The sequence below is a fragment of the Oryctolagus cuniculus genome, chromosome 17 (assembly GCF_964237555.1).
Source record: "Oryctolagus cuniculus chromosome 17, mOryCun1.1, whole genome shotgun sequence".
Classification (NCBI taxonomy): domain Eukaryota; kingdom Metazoa; phylum Chordata; class Mammalia; order Lagomorpha; family Leporidae; genus Oryctolagus; species Oryctolagus cuniculus.
Window position 1 is genome coordinate 45,765,417 of NC_091448.1, and position 20,538 is coordinate 45,785,954.

Consider the following 20,538-nt stretch of genomic DNA (forward strand, 5'->3'; position numbering starts at 1 on the left):
CATATGGGATGCCAGCACTGCAGGCAGCAGCTTTACCCACTACGCCACAGTACTGGCCCCTGACATCATCAATTTTAAAACATGTAACCTAGGGGCCATCGCTGTGGCACAGTGGGTTAACGCCCTGGCCTGAAGTGCTGGCATCCCATATGGGTGCCAGTTCTAGTCCTGGCTGCACTTCTTCCAATCCAGCTCTCTGCTATGGCCTGGGAAAGCAGTAGAAGATGGCCCAAGTCCTTGGGCCCCTGCACCTGCGTGGGAGACCCAGAAGAAGCTCCTGGCTCCTGGCTTCGGAACGGCACAGCTCCGGCCATTGCGGACATCTGGGGAATAAAACAGTAGATGGAAGACATCTCTGTCTCTGCCTCTTTCTGTAACTCCGTCTTTCTGTCTTTCAAATAAATAAAATAAATCTTTAAAAAAAAATGTAACTTGGGCAACTTTCTATAATTTTCCCCAGTCAGTTATTTCAGGATGGCTTTACTAGGATATAACTCTTTGGATAAAAGTTAAAGAAACACAGTTTAGGGGCTAGTGTTGGGGCATAGCAGGTAAAGTTCCATCTGCAATGTTGGCATCCCATATGGGCACTGGTTTGTTTCCCAGCTGCTCCATTTCCCATCCAGCTTCCTAGTAATGGCCTGGGAAAAGCAGAGGAGGATGGCCCAAATGCTTGGGCCCCTGCGCCCATGTGGGATACCTAGCAGAAGCTCCTGGCTCCTGGCTTCAGCCTGGCCTAGCCCCCTCCATTGTGGTCATCTGGGAAGTAGGCCAGTGAATGGAAGATATCTCTCTCTATCTCTGCCTCTCCCTGTCTCTCTAGCTCTGCCTTTCAAATAAATAAATCTTTAAAACAAAGCAGCAGCAGCACAACTTAAACCAATCTAAGTAGAGCACAGAACTGGTTGTTTGCTGCAACCAGACCTGGGAGAGGAGAGGAAGGGCTGCTGTCAGGAGTGACTGGCACCATGTGTGGGCTCCCATAGCTCTGTCCCTCCTCTCGGCTTCTCTCTGCACATTGGTTTCATTCCCACAGGTCAGTCGTCCCCACTAAACTGAAACTGTGTCTTCAGGCAAGCCCAGGCTTTCAGCCACACAATCTTCCAGCTGAACAGAGAGAAAGTCCCCTCGGGCCCATTCCAGATGGGGAACCCTGATTATTGTGTCCCAGGACCCATGCCATCCTTGAGTCAATCACCGCGTTTGGGGTGGAGACCAGCCTGGTTGAGTGTCCACCCTGTAGCTGGAGATTAGAGAAACTGTGACTGGGCAACCCTGCCAAGAACTATGCTTGGAGTGGGGAAAGGGTAGTTCTTGAGTAAGTAGAGGACTCTTTGAAGCAGGTAAAAGAACAAATGTCTATATAGTCTCCCTAATCTTTGAGAAAAAAATTTATTTCCATAAAATCTGAAAGTCTTGGAATCCTTGTTCTTCAAACCAAGGATAACATAAATCAGGTTATATATAGCCCAAACTTTTTTTTTTTTTTTTTTTTTTTTGGACAGGCAGAGTGGATAGTGAGAGAGAGACAGAGAGAAAGGTCTTCCTTTTTCCGTTGGTTCACCCTCCAATGGCTGCCGCAGCGGCCGGCGCACCGCGCTGATCCAAAGGCAGGAGCCAGGTGCTTCTCCTGGTCTCCCATGGGGTGCAGGGCCCAAGCACTTGGGCCATCCTCCACTGCACTCCCTGGCCACAGCAGAGAGCTGGCCTGGAAGAGGGGCAACTGGGACAGAATCCAGCGCCCCAACCGGGTCTAGAATCCGTGTGCCGGCGCTGCAAGGTGAAGGATTAGCCTAGTGAGCTGCGGCGCCGGCCCCAAACGCTTTTCACCTCTGAACCTGTGCATCACTCTGCTATGAATTTGTCTAAGCCATCCATGAACCCATCCTATTTAGGTTTTGGTGGGTGTGATCTCTGAGGCTAACTTAAGAACTGGAAGCAGAGAACCACCTTCAAGCAACATTTTGTTGGGCCCAGTCACCAAAATCCACTCCAGTCCCCTAGCAGGCCTGTCCCATTCTGCTCACATGTGATATTCTCCCTTTTTCCATGTTCTTCTTTGGATATTCAATCCTTACCTCTGAAACCCAACTTTATTCAGTAAATCATTGTCTTTGAACTCTTCGTCCATTGCCAAATTTTTAATTTTGGAACATTTCTATATTCTGTAATTCTAAGATCCTCAAGTCTAATTATTTTGGCTATTGGAAGCCATTTGGGGAACTCTCTTTTCCTTCCTGGTCCTGACTTACTTCTATACTGCTTTCCTCTAAGCCTGCCACCTACTAAGTCCCCCCTAGTTTAACATTGTCCCCTGGCTTCCTCCAGATCCCATGTTACCTGAATTCAGTTTTAATAAGTGACCTCTAATGCTCAAGAATATGGTGAATGCCAGGCGTTGTGGCACTGTGGGGTAAGCCAGCAGTTGGTAGGCCTGCATCCCATAGCAAAGTGCCTGGTTCAAGTACTGGCTACTCTGCTTCTGATCCAGCTTCCTGCTAGCACACTGAAGGTAGCAGAGGATGGCTCAAGAACTTGAGCCCCTACCACCCAGGGAGGACACCTGAAGTTCCTGGATACGGCCTGGCCCGAGCTGGCCTGGCACCAGCCATTGCAGGCATTTGGGGAATAGGGAAGATCTCTCTCCCTTCTTCTCTCTGTTTCATTCTATCTTTCAAGTAAATAAATCTTAAAAAAAATGTATGGTGAACAAGGCCACATTTGCTGAAATTGTACCTTTATGGTTGGGGTGATATTCCCTCTCAATTTCTATATTTCTATATAGTATTACAAGTACGAGTTAATTTAATTCATTCTAAGATGAAAGTCATTATGTTCCAAGAAGCCTTGGAAAGGTGGGGAGGAGGCAGATGGGCTACAGACCCCAGGACGTGAAGAATAACATGGAAGTGAGTTCCCTGGGCTCTCTCTTTGCTCTCTGTATCCCATAATAGGTGCTGGAGAAGCTGCAAACCCACTCTCGTATCCTGTGTCTCTGGCACTCAGGGCCTCCGAGGGAGTTTGGGTCTTGTGTGGGCTTGCAGCATTTCGGTAGCTGCTTTCTCCAGTGCTGTAATTCCTTTGGCATCGTTTTTCACCCAGACCTGTAACAGAGAGATGACTGCAGACTCTTGCCATAAATAGCAGCACTCTCCCCCACCTTCTGGAGCTTCAGCTTGTACTCTTGAGATGAAGTCCAGCTGGCTGGGTGTGAACGTGCTTTGTTTATGCCAGTTCAGTCCCAGCAAGTATTTTCATCAAAATCAGAGGCTGAAATTGCTAGCTGTCAGATTATCCCTGGTAACTGAATGTTTTTCTAGTTAGGGAGTGTGAGAGGCACTTGGGGCTTCTTATGCAAGAATACAACAGTAGGCCATTCCTATAGGAGGAAATCTTTGCATCTATGAATATTGTACTACATCTGGGCAAGAGAGTACTTAGTCACATTTGAATTTGTTGCTAAAATCTAGGGCCAGCTAGGGCAAGTCTGTAACATAGGTATGAGGTACAACGCAAGTAAAACTAAGCTATATTTAGCCCTGTCTCAGCACAGTCACACCCAAAAGAAACCCACATCTAACTCCTATAAAAACCTTGAAAAGTCAAGTATGGGAACTCTTTGCTGAAGCTATCTTGAGGGCATCTAGAAGGAAATTACTGGGCCCATCACCGAGCAGATCATGTCCCACTAAAGTCTCACTTTTCTCAAGAGCTGCTTCCAACCTTCCTTTTCTCTCTAAAACTCCTCCACCTACAAGTATGCCTTTTATCATGCTCTCCCCTCTCTGAGAATGAAAAGAATGAAGGGAGCCAGTTTTGGTTGTTCATGGCAAAATTCACATAATGTAAAAGACAAATAGTATATCTTCTCCATGTATGTGGGAACTAAAATTAAAATTAAAAAAGAAATGCTTATGAGTATTAGTTTTACAGCAAATACAGTGTTTTGTCAACTTTTTAAAAAAATTTTGCTGTGGGCCAGCGCTGTGGTGCAGCGGGTTAAAGCCCTGGCCAGCAGCGCCAACATCCCATATGGATGCTGGTTCGAGTCCCGGCTGTTCCACTTCCAATCCAGCTCCCCACTGATGTGCTTGGGAAAGCAGCAGAAGATGTCCCAAGTCCTTGAGCTCCTGCACCCACGTCGGAGACCCTAAAGAAGCTCCTGGCTCCTGGCTTTGGATTGGACCAGCTCTGGCCATTGTGGCCATCTGGGGAGTGAGCCCGTGGATGGAAGACCTTTCTCTCTGTCTCTCCCTCTCTCTGTAACTCTCTCTCTCTTTCATGTAAATAAATGAAATCTTTTTTTTTTTTTTTTTTTTTTTTTTTTTTTTGACAGGCAGAGTGGACAGTGAGAGAGAGACAGAGAGAGAAAGGTCTTCCTTTGCCGCTGGTTCACCCTCCAATGGCCGCCGCTGCAGCCGGCGCACCGCGCTGATCCTGGCAGGAGCCAGGATCCAGGTGCTTTTCCTGGTCTCCCATGGGGTGCAGGGCCCAAGCACCTGGGCCATCCTCCACTGCACTCCCTGGCCATAGCAGAGAGCTGGCCTGGAAGAGGGGCAACCGGGACAGAATCCGGCGCCCCAACCGGGACTAGAACCCGGTGTGCCGGCGCCGCAAGGTGGAGGATTAGCCTATTGAGCCACGGCGCCGGCTCAATAAATGAAATCTTTAAACTTTTTTTGCCAGATTGATATAAATTATATAATACTATTATTTTAATAATTTTGTGAATATTTTTAAATTTACATAAGTGAAGATGAACATCTTTTCATTTGGTTATTATTTATAGTCCTTGCCTATTGTGCCACTAGACTATGGTCTTGTAACTTTTTATTTGATGGACTTTTTATATAGTAGCCTTTGACTTTTATACAGTAAGCCTTTGACTATAAAGCAAATTAAAAATATCTCAAAACAGAAAATAAAATATTAAGTTGAAAAACATGTACAGTCAGTGGCACTTGGAACATTCACAGCCTTGTGTAGCCATTAGATGTGTCACATTATACAGCATCTTTATCACCCCAAAAGGAAAGACTGTGCCCATTAGGTAGCCGATCCACATCCCCCGTACTCCAGTCCCTGGCTGATTCTGAAGAGCAGCAAAGGCTGAGACCGTTGGTGTCGTGCAATCCCGTCCTCCCTGTGCTTCCTCTGCTAAAGCTCTGCCTTATGCAAATGCTACAGCAGCCAAGCCAAAGCTCCCCTTTAGAAACGTGAGGGCAAGCTGCGGTTTCTGCGGCAGTCCCGGAGGTACCACTGGAGTTGGCAGCCTGATTCCTCCTCCTTTACTAGTTTTCTCTCTCTTCCATGCCCACCCTCTGTGTATTCCGCTCTCATGGGCCCTTGTTCCCAGAGCAGTCTGTTAAGTCAGTCCGCTTTAAGATAAGAGTCCCACCTTTCCCACCCCAACCCTAAGTGTCAGTTGACACACTCTCAAGATCTCTGGAGTGTTTCTCTTTCAATAGCAGTAGATAGTGGGGTCGGCACTGTGGCACAGCGGGTAAAGCCGCCACCTGCAATGCCGGCAGCCCATTTGGGTGTTGGTTCAAGTCCGGGCTGCTCCACTTCCGATTCAGCTCTCTGCTATGGCCTGGGAAAGCAGTGGAGGATGGCCCAAGTCCTTGGGCCCCTGCACCCATGTGAGAGACCCGGAAGAGGCTCCTCGCTTCGGCTTCAGATTGGCACAGCTCCAGCCATTGCGGCCAATTGGGGAGTGAACCAGCAGATGGAAGACCTCTCTCTCTATCTCTCTCTGCCTGTCCTCTCTCTGTGTAACTCTGCCTTCAAATAAATAAATCTTTAAAAAAAGAAAAAAAGAGCCTATTGGTTAGCCCACAGAATGGCTAGGAGGGTTGGAACAATGCCCCAGAGCAAGTGGCAGAACTTAGGACACTGCCCTGCTGTCACCAAGCGCCAGCTGCTGCAGCTTGTCCTCCAGCACCACTGGTGCTGGGAGAGATGTCCTGTTTGCTCTGTCACCCCATAAACTGTGTGAAGCGAGTATGTTCTTGCCATTCCCATCTCACCCTGGCCAGAATTATCCATAGCCTCTGCCTCTTTGTGTCACTGGCTCCCAACTGAAGGCCTGACACAGGTTCATCTAGTTGGGCAAACCTGGGCTGTGCGCCAGTGCCCTGGCAGAGTGAGGACCCGCATTTTCAGCCTGTGCAGAGAAGGCCCTCCCGGCCTTCCATGAAGACTCCAAAGGCAAAGGGCTCCCCAGTTGAAGGGAGGGGTTTGCAGATGCTGAACATCCAAAAATAAGGGCAGATGTTCCTGTTTGGATTGTGGGGATTAATGAGACAAACTGTACAGAAAGCAGAGCGCAAACTCTGAAGTGCCGGGCAGCTGTTGGTTAGCAGCGCCTGTTCATCCTATCACTTAGTTCACTGCGTTGCAGCTCGTCCTCTACTTGTTGCCTTTCTTTTCCCTTCTGTCTAGGGCACAGTAATACGCTCCACAGCCCAGGACAGGGCGCGTTTGATTTCCGTTTGGGGATCCACATTGTTCATGGGAATCAGACTGGATCCCTGGCCCTGGCAATGGAGCACATCGCCTACCCTAAGCCCATTAGCACATGCTACCTCCATGAGCATGGTGATCTCTTCTGGGATAGGCACTTGGCTGCTCCAATCTGAATGAAACTTACAATTTTGCTAGGACAAGGGCATCCTCTGTTGTTGTTGTTGTTTTTTTTTTTCTGTGTGTGATGAGAAAGCACGTGGCTTTGGAAGCTCCTGGCAGCCCTCTTAGAATCACAAGGGGAGTCAGACTTAGAATAAAGTGAACATTGTGGGAGGCAGGGCCAAGAACAAAAAAGAAATCAGGTGCTTGGTGGCCATTTAGCCACAGGATAAGCTATGCCTGGATCCAGACTTCTCTTTTGGACTTCTCAGTTATATGAGCCAATAAATCCCATTTATTGTTCAGGCTGGAATGAGTCAGGTTTTCTGATGTGTACAATTGAAAGTGTCTGTTACCTGCTTCCCTCCCTCCCTCCCTGCCTCATGAATCACTGTCCGTTTGGTGCTGGCTGACACAGATCAACATCACAGTCATGACCTCATGCTTGGTAAGCAGCACATGTGCACCCTGGAAAGTAGGCCTAACCGAAATTTAAGATGAAGTGCAAGAGTGTCGCTCCCCGTCTTCGTGGAGGAACGACACAGGACCCTGCGCTGTTCTTTTGTCTGCTCGGCCCTTCCCGGGTTTGCTGCTGGTTCTTCCCGGGTTGGCTACCGTTCCTTCCACCTCCGTGGAAGGGCGGTTCCCCCTGCCACTTTCCCCACTTCCGCGGGGGAGCGGCACACCGCCGGCCGGCTCTCTCGGGGGCTGCACACGTGTTCCTTCAGATAGATGTTCCTGGTGCATGTTGTCTCTCTCCTCCTTTATAGTCCTCTTCCACCAATCCCAACTCTGCTACCCACACGCCGAGTACGCTGCTCTCCTCCAATCAGGAGCAGGTCCTACAGTTTATTGGTTGAACTGGAGGCAGCTGTGTAGAAGCTGTTTCCTCCTCTCCCAGTGCCATATTGTGGGAGAGCAGATGCATAGAATAAGTCTTAATTCCAGTAACTTAGTCTAGTCCGAGTTACTTCCAGTTGCTCCCCACACAAGAGGTCTGCCCAACCAAGGGCAAGCTTTAAAAGAACTTTCCACAGACATTGTTTACTTCTCTTGGGCCTAGAAAAATGAAGATTCCAAGGAATCAAGAAGAAACTCTGGCTTTCTTTTTAATGTAAAATACAAACAAAATAAAACCATCCAAACCCAAATAACAGCAAAATATAAAGGAAAAAAAAAAAGCAAAGTGCCCTCCAGCTAAGCTACAGAGGGCAGAGTTATATCCTACCTGGCTGTTTTTTTTTTTTTTTTTTTTTTTAATTAATTTATTTGAAAGGCAGAGTTACAGAGGGCGGAGAGAAAGAGAGATTGTCCATCTACTGGTTCACTTCCCAAATGGCCACAGCAGCCAGGGCTGCACGGGCTGAAGCCAGGAGCTTCTTCCAGGTCTCCCATATGGGTGGCAGGGCATAAACACTTGGGACATCTGCCACTGCTTTCCTCAGGCCATTAGCAGTAAACTGGATCAGAAGTGGAGCAGCCAGGGGACAGAACCAGCTGGTGTTGCAGGCAGTGGCTTTACCGGCTGTGCCACAACACTGGCCCCAAGGATTGAAAATTTTTTGCATCAACACACACTTATCTCTTAATTTCACTTTTCCATAAACTTTTTGAAGTACGCTGCTGGGCTGAAGTTCCCAGCTGTGCTGTGTATCTCTCTACGTGACTTGCCTGAGCTAGTTAGTGGCACCTTAAAAACTGTCACCTGTGTAGGTTGTCTGGGCGCCCCCAGAGTAGTGAGCACTGGGTAAGACAATACACACTAAAGCACACGTAGAAGTGAGAGGGTGCTGTATAGACTGTGGTTGACGTGACACTCGCCTTTCTCACACCAAATTTGCTTTCAGGTGGTTTCCTCTTGGGTTCTGAGATGACTTCACTGCTTACCGGTGTTTCTTGGCCTGCAGACTGCTAGGATTTGACTTCGTCCTGCTGTGGCTGCTTGTCAGGGGGAGGTGACGCTAGAGAGAGTCCCACCTGGAGGAGAACTGAAATGGAGGTTTTCACTGTGAGCCGGTCTTTCGTCTTTTCTAGGTTCACTTTCTCAAGGTCCCCCCATCCATCAGGTAGCTGCTGGAGTTTCAGAATTCGGTTCTTGAACCGTAACCACACTTTTCATCTCTGGAGACACGAAACAAGCAAAACAAAACCAAAACCTTTCTATTTTACGCCCCATTAGCTTTCAGCTCAAGATCACACTTAGGCAGCCGCTGGCTCCCATGGCCAATGGCTGAAAACTGTCATTACTCACCCTTATCTCTTCCACTCTGTAGGATAACCACTCCACAACTTTCTTTTTCCACAAACCTCTCACACCTACGCCTACATCCTTTCTTCCCATTTCATGAAGAAAATAAAAGCAGTCATGGGAGAACACTCACCGTTCCCAACACCTCACCTGCCCACTTAACATCCGTGCATTCTGACTTTCCATTTGTGCCTGCGAATGAAGTGTTTTCTCTCGAACCTAAAACTAATCCCTTCACATGTGGTGCATTAGATCCCATCCATTCTCAGCTTCTCATAGCCAAGGACATGGCTCTAACAATTCTCCCTTCTCTCCATTGCATCATCAAATTCTCCCAGTTTACTAAATCATCCCCATCAGTACACAAACAACCTGTAATTTCTCCCATCTTAAAAAACAAAAACAAAGAAAAAAACCAAGAGACCAAGGTCTCTCTTGGCCTTATATTCCCTTTGTCCCATTTTGTAAACTCTCTGTTGACCTTATATTACCTTACAGCTTTTCCATATTTCTACACCTCTTTAATTATTCTCCTCCAAAGACTTATTCTACTTTATCACATTATGTTCTGTCTTGAATTCCCGTTCAGAATTTCCCTGTGGGGGCTGATGCTGTGGTGTAGTGGGTAAAACTGCCTGCAGTGCCAACATCCCATTTGGGCACCCGTTCGAGTCCTGGCTGCTCCACTTCTGATCCAGCTCTCTGCCATGGACTGGGAAAGCAGTAGAAAATGGCCCAAGTTCTCGGGTCCCTGCACCCCCGTAGGAGATTTGGAAGAAGCTCCTGGCTCCTGGCTTCAGATTGGCACAGCTCCAGCCATTGTGGCCATTTGGGGAATGAACCAGCGGATGGAAAATATTTTTTTTCTCTCTCTGCCTCTCTGTAACTCTGCCTTTCAAATAAATAAATATTTTTTTAAAAGGGGGGAGGGAGGGAGGGGGGCGGCGCCATGGGTCACTTGGTTAATTCTCCACCTGTGGCACCAGTATCCCATGTGGGCACCAGGATCTAGTCCTGGCTGCCCCTCTTCCAGTCCAGCTCTCTGCTGTGGTCCGGGAGGGCAGTGGAGGATGGCCCAAGTGCTTGGGCCCCTGCACTCGCATGGGAGACCAGGAGGAAGCACCTGGTTCCTGGCTTTGGATTGGTGTAGTTCCGGCCCTAGCGGCCATTTGGGAGGTGAACCAACAGAAGGAAGATCTTTCTGTCTCTTGCACTGTCTAACTCTATCTGTCAAATAATAATAATAATAAAAGAATTTCCCTACACTATTCCACCAAAACTAGTCATATAAAGGTCATCAGTAATCTGCATTGCTAAATCAAATGATCGATTTGATTTGGTCCTCATCTTACTTGCCCGCCGAGCAGTATTAATGTAATGGATTACTCTCCCTTGCTTGAGAAGTGTTCTTCATGTGGCCTCCAAGAACTCATGCTCTCTTGATTTTTTTCTCCCAGCTCACTGGCCCCTCTTTCTCAGTCTCTTTGCTCATTCCTCCTCCTATTCCCTACCTCTATATGTTGAGTGTCTCAGGGGTTCAGGATTTAGTCTTCTGATCTTGGTCTCTGCCTCTTTCCTTTCTTACCCCTTTGGTGATCCAGGTTCATGACTTACACAGTATCCTTCACTCTTCAACTGTTACGGTCAGCACACTTCTACATCTACCCACTTGCACCATCTAGCCAATGGCCTACTTTACTACTGGCATGTCTAAAAGTCATCTCTAAAATTGAACTAACGATATTTCCCCATAAAACTGTTCTCCAGAAATCCTCATAAGGTAAATGGCACCTCCTTTCTTCTGGTTGATTAGATCAAATCCAGGATTTATCCTTGATTCTTCTGTTTCTCTCATTCTTTCTAATAGTTCTGCCAACTTTGTAAGCTCTACCTTCAAAATATCCAGAATCCAACAACTTTTCACCGTCTTACTACCATGTACCTCACCCTGGTCACCATTTTGTCTGGATTATTACACAACCTCCTTAGCCTCATTGGTCTGCTTTCATAAGAGTGGCCAAAGTGATCCTTTTAAAGTTTAAATATTGGCCATGGATTTGACACAGTAGTTAAGTTGCCACTTAGGATGTCTATATCCCATATCAGAGTGCCTAGTTCAAGTCTCAGCCCCTCTACTTCTGATCCAGGTTCCTGCTAATGTGCACACATCCTAGCAGACAACAGATAATGGCCAAAGAGTTGGGTCCTTGCCATCCATGTGGGAGACCCAAGCTCCTGGCTTCAGCCTGGCTCAATCCTAGTTCTTATGGGCATTTGGGGAGTGAATCAGTGGACAAGAAGATCTCTGTCTTTGAAATAAAGTGGAAATAAATAAAAATTCAAAAAGGAAAAAAACAGACTTAAGTATGATCAGCCACATCTCTGAAATACTCAGTTTCCTCGGTGGTCTGTGGGCTCTAGATGATCTTTTTTTTTTTCTTTTTTAAATATTTATTTATTTATTTGAAAGGCAGAGTTACAGAGTGGCAGATGCAGAGAGAAAGAGAGAGAGGTCTTGCATCGGCTGGTTCACTCCCTAGATGGCCTCAATGGCTGGAGCTGGGCCAATCTGAAGCCAGGAGCCAGGAGCTTCTTTCTGGGCTCCCATGTGGGTGCAGGGGCCCAAGGACTTGGGCCATCTTGTACTGCTAAAATTGAAGCAACAACAAATGTCCAGGGGCCGAGGCTGTGGTGTAGTAGGCTAAGCCTCCCTCTGCAATGCCAGCAGCCCATATAGGTGCCGGTTCATGTCCTGGCTGCACCACTTCCAATCCAGCTCTCTGCTTATGGCCTAGGAAAGCAGTGGAAGATGGCCCAAGTGCTTGGGCCCCTGCACCCATGTGGGAGACCTGGAAGAAGCTCCTGGCTCCTGGCTTTGGATCAGCCATTGTGGCCATTTGAGGAGTGAACCAGCTGATGGAAGACCTCTCTGTCTCTCCCTCTGTCTGTACTTTGCCTTTCAAATAAATAAAATAAAATATTTAAAAAAAGAACAAATATCCAATTTATGGTAAACTTGGGTGGTGAAAGCATTGATGCTTTACAAAAAGCTGATGGGGACCATGTGCCCAAAGAAATCAACAGTTTACGAATGGATAACTCATTTTAAGAGGGGATGAGATGGTATTGGAGATGAAATCTGCAGTGGCACATTAATTTGTGAGGGAATAAATTAATCTTGTTAATGCCCTAATTGAAGAGGACTGATGACTAACAGCGGAAACAACAGCCAACACCAAGACATCTCAATCAGCTCAATTTATGTAATTCTGATAAAAAATTAGAGTGGCACAAACTCTCTGTTCAATGGGTGCCAAAACTCTTGCACCCAGCTCAGCTGCAGACAAAAGCAGATTTCAGTGGAAATGTTAAAGAAATGGGATCAGGGCCGGCGCTGTGGCTCACTTGGTTAATCCTCCACCTGCAGCACCGGCATCCCACATGGGTGCCGGTTCTGGTCCCGGTTGCTCCTCTTCCAGTCCAGCTCTCTGCTGTGGCCCGAGAGTGCAGTGGAGGATGGTCCAAGTACTTGGTTGGGCCCTGCACCCGCATGGGAGACCAGGAGGAAGCACCTGGCTCCTGCCTTCAGATCAGCGCAGCACGCTGGCCGTAGTGGCCACTTGGGGGTGAACCAACGGAAAAAGGAAGACCTTTCTCTCTCTCTCTCTCTCACTGTCTAACTCTGCTTGTCAAAAAAAAAAAAAAAAAAAAAACCTGAGGGAGATGAGAAGTTGAGCCACTGAGGGAACTTCAAAATGTTTATGGAAAAAGGAACTAAAAGTAAAAAATAGAAAGTTTCTCAACATAACCTATCAGTTTCAAAACACTTATGTAAGCAATGATACCAGCCATTTAGTCCACCCTAATGAACCGAGGGTCCTGGGTACTGAGCAATGCCAAGGCAGTCCTTTTCACAGGATTAACTAAAGAAAAATGTATGCCCGCCGACACCACGGCTCACTAGGCTAATCCTCCTCCTGCAGTGCCGGCACCCCGGGTTCTAGTCCCGGTTGGGGTGCTGGGTACTAGTCCCGGTTGCTCCTCCTCCATTCCAGCTCTCTGCTGTGGCCTGGGAAGACAGTGGAGGATGTCCCAGGTGCTTGGGCCCTGCACCCGCATGGGAGACCAGGAGGAAGCACCTGGCTCCCAGCTTCGGATCAGCGCAGCACGCCGGCTGTAGCGGCCACTTTGGGGGTGAACCAACGGAAAAGGGAAGACCTTTCTCTCTCTCTCTCTCTCTCACTGTCTAACTCTGCTTGTCAAAAAAAAAAAAAAAGTATGCCCTTTAAAGACTTGTTTGAATTAGGGGGGAAAAAAGAAGCCAGAAGGAGGGAAATCAGTTTTGTAAGGTGCATACCTAAAGATTTCCTATTGAGGCTCCCGCAAAGTGGCCCTTGTTTGACGAGAGCAACGCACAGGAGTGTTACTGGGGTGGAGGACTTTCTGGTGAGGCTTTCCTAGGCGTTTTTCTGCTAAGGCTCTGGCTAACTTTCTCAAAGCACTCTTTTTTTTTTTTTTTGACAGGCAGAGTTAGACAGTGAGAGACAGAAAGAAAGGTCCTCCTTTTTCCGTTGGTAAAGAGCCAGGTGCTTCTCCTGGTCTCCCAGAAGGTACAGACCCAAGCACCTGCGGCCACCCTCCACTGCCTTCCCGGGCCACAGCAGAGAGCTGGACTGGAAGAGGAGCAACTGGGAGAGAATCCGGCGCCCCAACCGGGACTAGAACCCAGGGTGCTGGCGCCGCAGGCAGAGGATTAGCCAAGTGAGCCATGGTGCTGGCCCTCCCTCAGGTCTTGAGCGGCCTTCTCTTCAGAGAATCTTCCCTGATGACCCTACTTAAAATCACCATGCACTCTCTTTCCTCTCTCTGCTTTATTTTTCACCTTAGTACTTATTATCACTGAAAGCCCAATTAATTTTGAATATTTGCTTACTGTCTTCTCTTAGGAAAATCTAAAATGTCCTGAAGGAGGGAGTTTTCTTTATTCTTATGAATAGTGTCTGACATCTATAATTGCATAATTAACATATACTGAATAGATGAACAAAGTATGTTCATATTTAAATTGAGAACTCTGGGGCTCAGTGGGTTAAGCTGTGGTGTGGGTTTCCCATATGGGTGCCAGTTTGAGTTCTAGGTGTTCTACTTCCCTATCCAGCTCCCTGCTAATGTACCTGGGTGTCGCTCCCCGTCTTCGTGGAGGAACGACACACGACCCTGCATTGTTCTTTTGTCTGCTCGGCCCTCCCCGGGTTTGCTACTGGTTCTTCCCGGGTTGGCTACCGTCCCTTCCACCTCCGTGGAAGGGCGGTTCCCCCTGCCACTTTCCCCACTTCCGCGGGGGAGCGGCATACCGCCGGCCGGCTCTCTCGGGGGCTGCACACGTATTCCTCTTAGATGTTCCTGGTGCATGTTGTCTCTCTCCTCCTTTATAGTCCTTCCACCAATCCCAACTCTGCTACCCACACGCCGAGTACGCTGCTCTCCTCCAATCAGGAGTAGGTCCTACAGTTTATTGGTTGAACTGGAGGCAGCTGTGTAGAAGCTGGTTCTCCCTTCTCAGAGCCATATTGTGGGAGAGCAGATGCATAGAATAAGTCTTAATTCCAGTAACTTAGTCTAGTCCGAGTTGCTCCCAGTTGCTCCCTACACCTGGGAAAGCAACAGAAGGTGGCCCAAGTGCTTGGGCCCTTGCACCACATGGGAGACTGGAGGGAGTTCCAGGATCCTGGCATCAGCCTGGCTCAGCTCCGGCCGTTGCAGCCATCTGAGGAGTGAACCAGTGCATGGAAGATCTCTTTATCTCTCTGTCACTTCACCTCTCTCTCAATTCTTTCAAATAAATCAATAAATCTTTTTTTTTTTTAAATAGAGAACTCTGAGAGATGCAAAGTCTAAATTTGAAGACTAGGACTCTCTAACAGTCTAATTTCTGACCTGTGAGGAAGCTACTGGGACCAGCCGGGCCTGTCTGCATCTCTTCACCTACAGAGGTGGCACAGCCCCTTGCCTGGTCCGCTCACCTGGAGTGGCCTCCAGGGATGTTGTATCAGAAACCTTCGTCCTGCTTGCTGCACGTATCTGCTTCTGTATTTCACACGGGTATCTCACACTTAAAAGATCCCAGACCCAATACTTAATCTCTATCCCCACACACCCCAAACCCTCCCCATTTACCTTCTTTTCTTCTGCCTTCCTTGTCTCGGGCAAAGGGAAAACCACCTACCTGATCATCCTCATTAGTGTGTGACATCAGCTTGTACCTCTTCTCTCTTACCCAAAGTTGCCAAATCTTAGTTCAGTAACCTAAACATCGCTCAAGTTTATGTTCTTTCTGTTGTCACTGAATTTTCCAGAAGCAGGTCTTATCTGATTGATGGCAACTGCTCTTTTTCTTTTTTTAAATTTATTTATTTACTTGAAAGAGTTAGAGAGAGAGAGAAGGAGAGTCAGAGAGAGAGAGAGAGAGAGAGATCTTCCATGCGCTGGTTCACTCCTCAGATGGCTGCAACGGCCGGAGCTGCGCCGATCTGAAGCCAGGAGCCAGGAGCTTCCTCGGGTTTCCCAAGTGGGTGCAGGGGCCCAAGGACTCGGGACATCCTCTACTGCTTTCCCACGCCATAGCAGAGAGCTGGATGGGAAGTGGAGCAGCCATGACTCAAACCAACACCCATATGGGATGCCGGCACTGCAGGCGGCGACCTTGCCTGCCATGCCAGGCAACTGCTCTTTAGCCTACTCCCTGCAACCCTGGGATTCTGTGTGGAGTCTGAAACACAGCGTGCTCCATATAATCCTTCCTCACAGAAGGCTCTGCAGGCTTCCCATTTGTGGTGCAGTGAGCAGAATCTCCTGGATGGGCTTCAGATCCTCATCACCTGGCATCATCTTACCCTTAGGCTTTGCTTCCTGCTGCCCCTCCCAGCATGTCACACCTTCCAGCCAGCACATACCTATTTTCATGCTGATCTTTCTGCCTGAAGCTCTCTTTTCTCCGTTTTTTGTTTTTTTTTTCTGTTTCAGAATTATTATTTTTAAGATTTTTTTTTTTTGCTGTCTGGTTGGGCTCCTTTTTTTTTTTTTTTTAAGATTTATTTTATTTATTTGAAAGAGTTATAGAGAGAGGCAAAGAGAGAGAGAGATCTTCCATCCCCTGGTTCACTCCCCAGATGCCGCAATGGCCAGAGCAGCGCCGATTTGAAGCCAGGAGCCAGGAGCTTCTTCTGGGTCTCCCACATGGGCACAGGGGCCCAAGGACTTGGGCCATCTTCTGCCTTCCGAGGCCATAGCAGAGAGCTGGATCAGAAGAGGAGCAGCCGGGACTAGAACTGGTGCCTATATGGGATGCCGGCACTTCAGGGGTGTTAACCTGCTGCGCCACAGTTCTGGTCCCTCAGAATTATTATTAAGGGGCTGGTGCTGTGGAGTAGCAGGTAAAGTTGCTACCTGCAGTGTCCGCATCCCATATGGGCGCAGGTTTAAGTCCTGGCTCCTCCACTTCTGATCCAGCTCTCTGCTGTGACCTGGGAAAGCAGCAGAAGATGGCCCAAGTGCTTGGGCCTCTGTGCCCATGTGGGAGACCCAGAAGAAGCTCCTGGCTCCTGGCTTTGGATACGTGAAAGGATTGGCAAAGCTCCGACTGTTAACAGTCATTTGGGAAGTGAACCAGCAGATGGAAGACCTCTCTCTCTCTCTCTCTCTCTCTGCCTCTCCTCTCTGTGTGTGTAACTCTCACTTTCAGATAAATAAATATTTTTTTAAAAAAGATTTATTATTAAAAGAAAAATGAGGGGAGGAGTTGGCACTGTGGTGTAGTAGGCTGGGCCTCTGCCTGCACATAAGCATCCCATATGGGTGCTAGTTTGTTCCCAGCTGCTCCCTTTTCAATTCAGCTCCCTGCTAATAGCCTGGGAAAGCAGTAGAAGATGGCCGGGCCGGCGCCGCGGCTCAATAGGCTAATCCTCCACCTAGCGGCGCTGGCATGCCGGTTCTAGTCCCAGTCGGGGCACCGGATTCTGTCCCGGTTGCCCCTCTTCCTGTCCAGCTCTTTGCTGTGGCCAGGGAGTGCAGTGGAGGATGGCCCAAGTGCTTGGGCCCTGTACCCCTTGGGAGACCAGGAGAAGCACCTGGCTCCTGCCTTCGGATAGGCGCGGTTCGCTGACCGCAGCACGTCAGCCGCGGCGGCCATTGGAGGGTGAACCAACGGCAAAAGGAAGACCTTTCTCTCTGTCTTTCTCTCTCTCTCACTGTCCACTCTGCCTGTAAAAAAAAAAAAAAAAAAAAAAAAAAAAAAAAAAAAAAAGAAGAAGGCCCAACTGAGAGACCTAGAAGAAGCTCCTGGCTCCTGGCTCAGAACAGCCCAGCTCTGGCTGTTGCGGCCATTTGGGGAATGAACCAGCAGATGGAAGACTTTTCTCCCCCTCCCCACCATCCCTAACTCTACCTCCCAAATAAAATAAATTAAATATTTAGAAAAAAGAAAGCCGAGAGAGAGGTTTTATACCAAACCAGACTGTGAGGGGTACCTGCTGAAGACCTGTCCCAGCGACCTACTTGGGTTAAGTTCCACATATTAGTGTGACCTAGGACTTTGGGGTTTAAATATCTGCAGGAGTCCAGGGAGCCATATCTTATTCAAACCACGGTGAGGATCTTCCTTAATTCTCAGAAACAACCTGCCCCAGTTATTTCTTTTTTCCGAGAATTAAATGAGATAAAACGGCTCAGGATCTAAATGCATTGGTGAAATTTTCTGACTCTTTATCACCGTTGCTTTTTCTTTTGCGTTCCAAAGGCAGGTTTCTGTTCTTGTTTTTATAGTCACTCCGTGGAAGCAATTCTACTACACAGGTTAACTGCACAGACTAGGAAACCAAACACTGAGTTCGAGTCCTGATATCAGTGGCTTGCCAGCTGTGTGACCTTGTGCCTCAATTTCTTCGCCTGTGAAGGGGGACTGAGGATAGCAGCTACCTCAGAGGATCCTTGTGAGGATTAAGTGGGGCCGCCATTGTGAAAGAGATTAGCACAGTGCCTGTTTCACAGCTCCGATGCCACAGACCCATCCTGTCCTTTGCTGTCTGTGTTCCGTGGACCCTCACTGGATCCTGGGCTGTGGGAGGGGGGGATCTTCTGCATCTTCCAATCCTCTAGCACCTAGTGCAGAAGCACTTTCGCTACAATGTATATACCTGTGAGTGTTTGAGACACTTGCAAGTTCATGACACAAGCTGCCCTTTAATTACTTGTTTTAAAAAACTATTTGTTTATTTGAAAGGCAGTGTAACAGAGAGAGAGAGAGAGAGAGAGAGAGAGAGAGAGACTTTTTGTCCACTGGTTAACTCTAAATGCCTGCAACAGCCAGGAGCTAGGAAATCCATCCTGGTCTCCCATGCTGGAGGCAAGAAACCAAGTACCTAGGCCATCATCTGCTGCCTCCCAGGCACATTAGCAGGAAGCTAAATCAAAAATGGAGGAGCCCCAGTTACTACCAGGCACTCTGACATAGGATGTAGGTATCCCAAGGGTAGGGGAGCGGCTTAACCTGCTCTGCCAAAACACCGACCAGTCTTTTTAAGAAAGTAATTACTGAATCAGGCTGGCCATTCAACAGCTTCTGCCCTATTTTTAAAAACCAGGTGATTGCTACACTGCTCCTGTGAACAGGAAGCCTTTTTTAAACTTCAAGCCTTCTCCAAGCTCCCTACTCGTTTATGGATGGGGAGGTGCTTGCCTTCCGACACTGGTGGAGGCATTCAGCTGGAAGTAAACCTGAAACCCAGCCCTCCCGCCCTCCTTTTCCCCTCCATCGAGCAGGGACAGGGACAATGTACCTGCTAAGAGGCTTCCAGACCTGGCCTCCGAGGCGCTGCTCTGCGGGAGGCAGGGATTCCCGGAGGGCTGGGGCTCAGGTTACATCACACTCTCCCACAGCCCTCAGGCTTGTTTATTTACTTTTCAGCTGCTTGCCCAGCATGCGAGGAGGGGCCAGGAAGAGGCTTCAGAGGAGAGTGAAAATGGTAGAAAAGGAAATATCTGATTAGCAGTTAACATGTCCCCTGGGGCTGCTTTGACTGGGGAGATGGTCCAGTGCTCTGTGTACTGATTAAGCACTCCCAGAGGAGGAGTGGGCTCTACACAGAGTTGGGGCTTTGTTTGTGAGGAGCTGCAGCTGCTGTGCACCGGGACCAGATCAAATCGGGCATGCAGAAGAAGCGGTCCCAGGTCCACGCCCACGGGGCTTGCTCCCAGGGCACAGCACTGGTCTTCACCTGCACCCGCGCGCTCTTCTGTCCTGCCCCTCATCCCACACCTGCCAGGTTGCTTAGCCTGTAATATGGGGTCAGCCTCAATCCTGTCTCTGTCACCAGCTCCTGTGCGCTTTGCTACCATTTTCTTCTTTCAACTCCTACTGGCACGGCCCTCCTTCAGGCCCTCCTCAAGTCTACTCGCCTCATGTCTTCCTTAAAAATCTTTCAGCCTCAAGTGCTAGGCCTTGGGTTCCATTCTCCATGTTACTGTCAGGGAGCTTTTTCTTAGTTTAAAATCCATCGGGGTCATCCATGATCTGCGTTAAGTGCGCTCCCTGGATCCTGGTTTGCCAAGCCCGCTTCTCCAGCTTGTGTCCTGTCACCTCTACAGCTTGTGAGCCCTTGCATTCCGGCAGTCCTGACCTGCTTGCAGTTCCCGACGCATCCAGTATACACTCTCAAACCTTGCAGCTGTAGCTTGCGGTGTTGGCTCCTCCTGCCCGGAATCCCTCCCTTCCCCGGAGGCTTCTCTCCTCAGGTTTCCCTCACCTGTGCCCCCAAACATCTACCCTAACATTTATCATAAACTGCATTGACTCTCCCACTGGGCAGAGCAATGGGCTGCTTCCTAGCACCTAGCTTTGGCACATAGTAGTTGCTTAATAAATATTTGATAAATAAATTATTAAAGTCTACCAGCCATATGAGAGTTCAGAGTTCAAGAATATCTTATAGTATCTGGCTCTGGAAGACGGAACTTTGTATCAGTTATTGCCATTATGTTGTTGGACAGGGAGATGTTCACACAAGATAAAGGGATTGTGTTTCTTCAAGCTACAGTAAGGAGCGCTTACTACTTTAAAGGCCAGTTTAAAAGACCGTTTCTCTGGACTTTGATTAGACACTGGATTTGCCAGTTTAGGATGAACGCTTGGGAGTTCAGGAATTACACCCACCAAGCAAGTGTTTCCAGAAATGTCAAACCTGCTACAGAAAAAATGCCATTCTAGGGCCGTAGTGATTAACATCTATTTCTCATTATCTGTAGAAGCGGTGCGAGAGGTGGGCTCGGGAGTCGTGAGGGGAAATCTGCCGGAGGAGGGCTCTTGGCGGCACACACAGGGAATGACTTTGCAGCGCGACAACGTGGATCCTTGAGAAGTAGGTGACCTTAGCCCGAAGGGGGCCTTCTGCGGAGCGGATTTCTGCACCCAAGGGGGACGCCGAGTTTCCACACAAGCATGCAGGCGAGCCCGCCCTCCTCCGGGGTCCCCTTCTCTTCCACAGCGCGCAGGGCGAGCCCCGAGGAGGCAGTGCGAGCAGACGGGGTCCAGGAGGCCGTCCTCGGACTCTTCGAACGTAGATTCCTTCGAACCTATAGATCTTTTCGAGTCCTGGATTCTGTCGATTCTC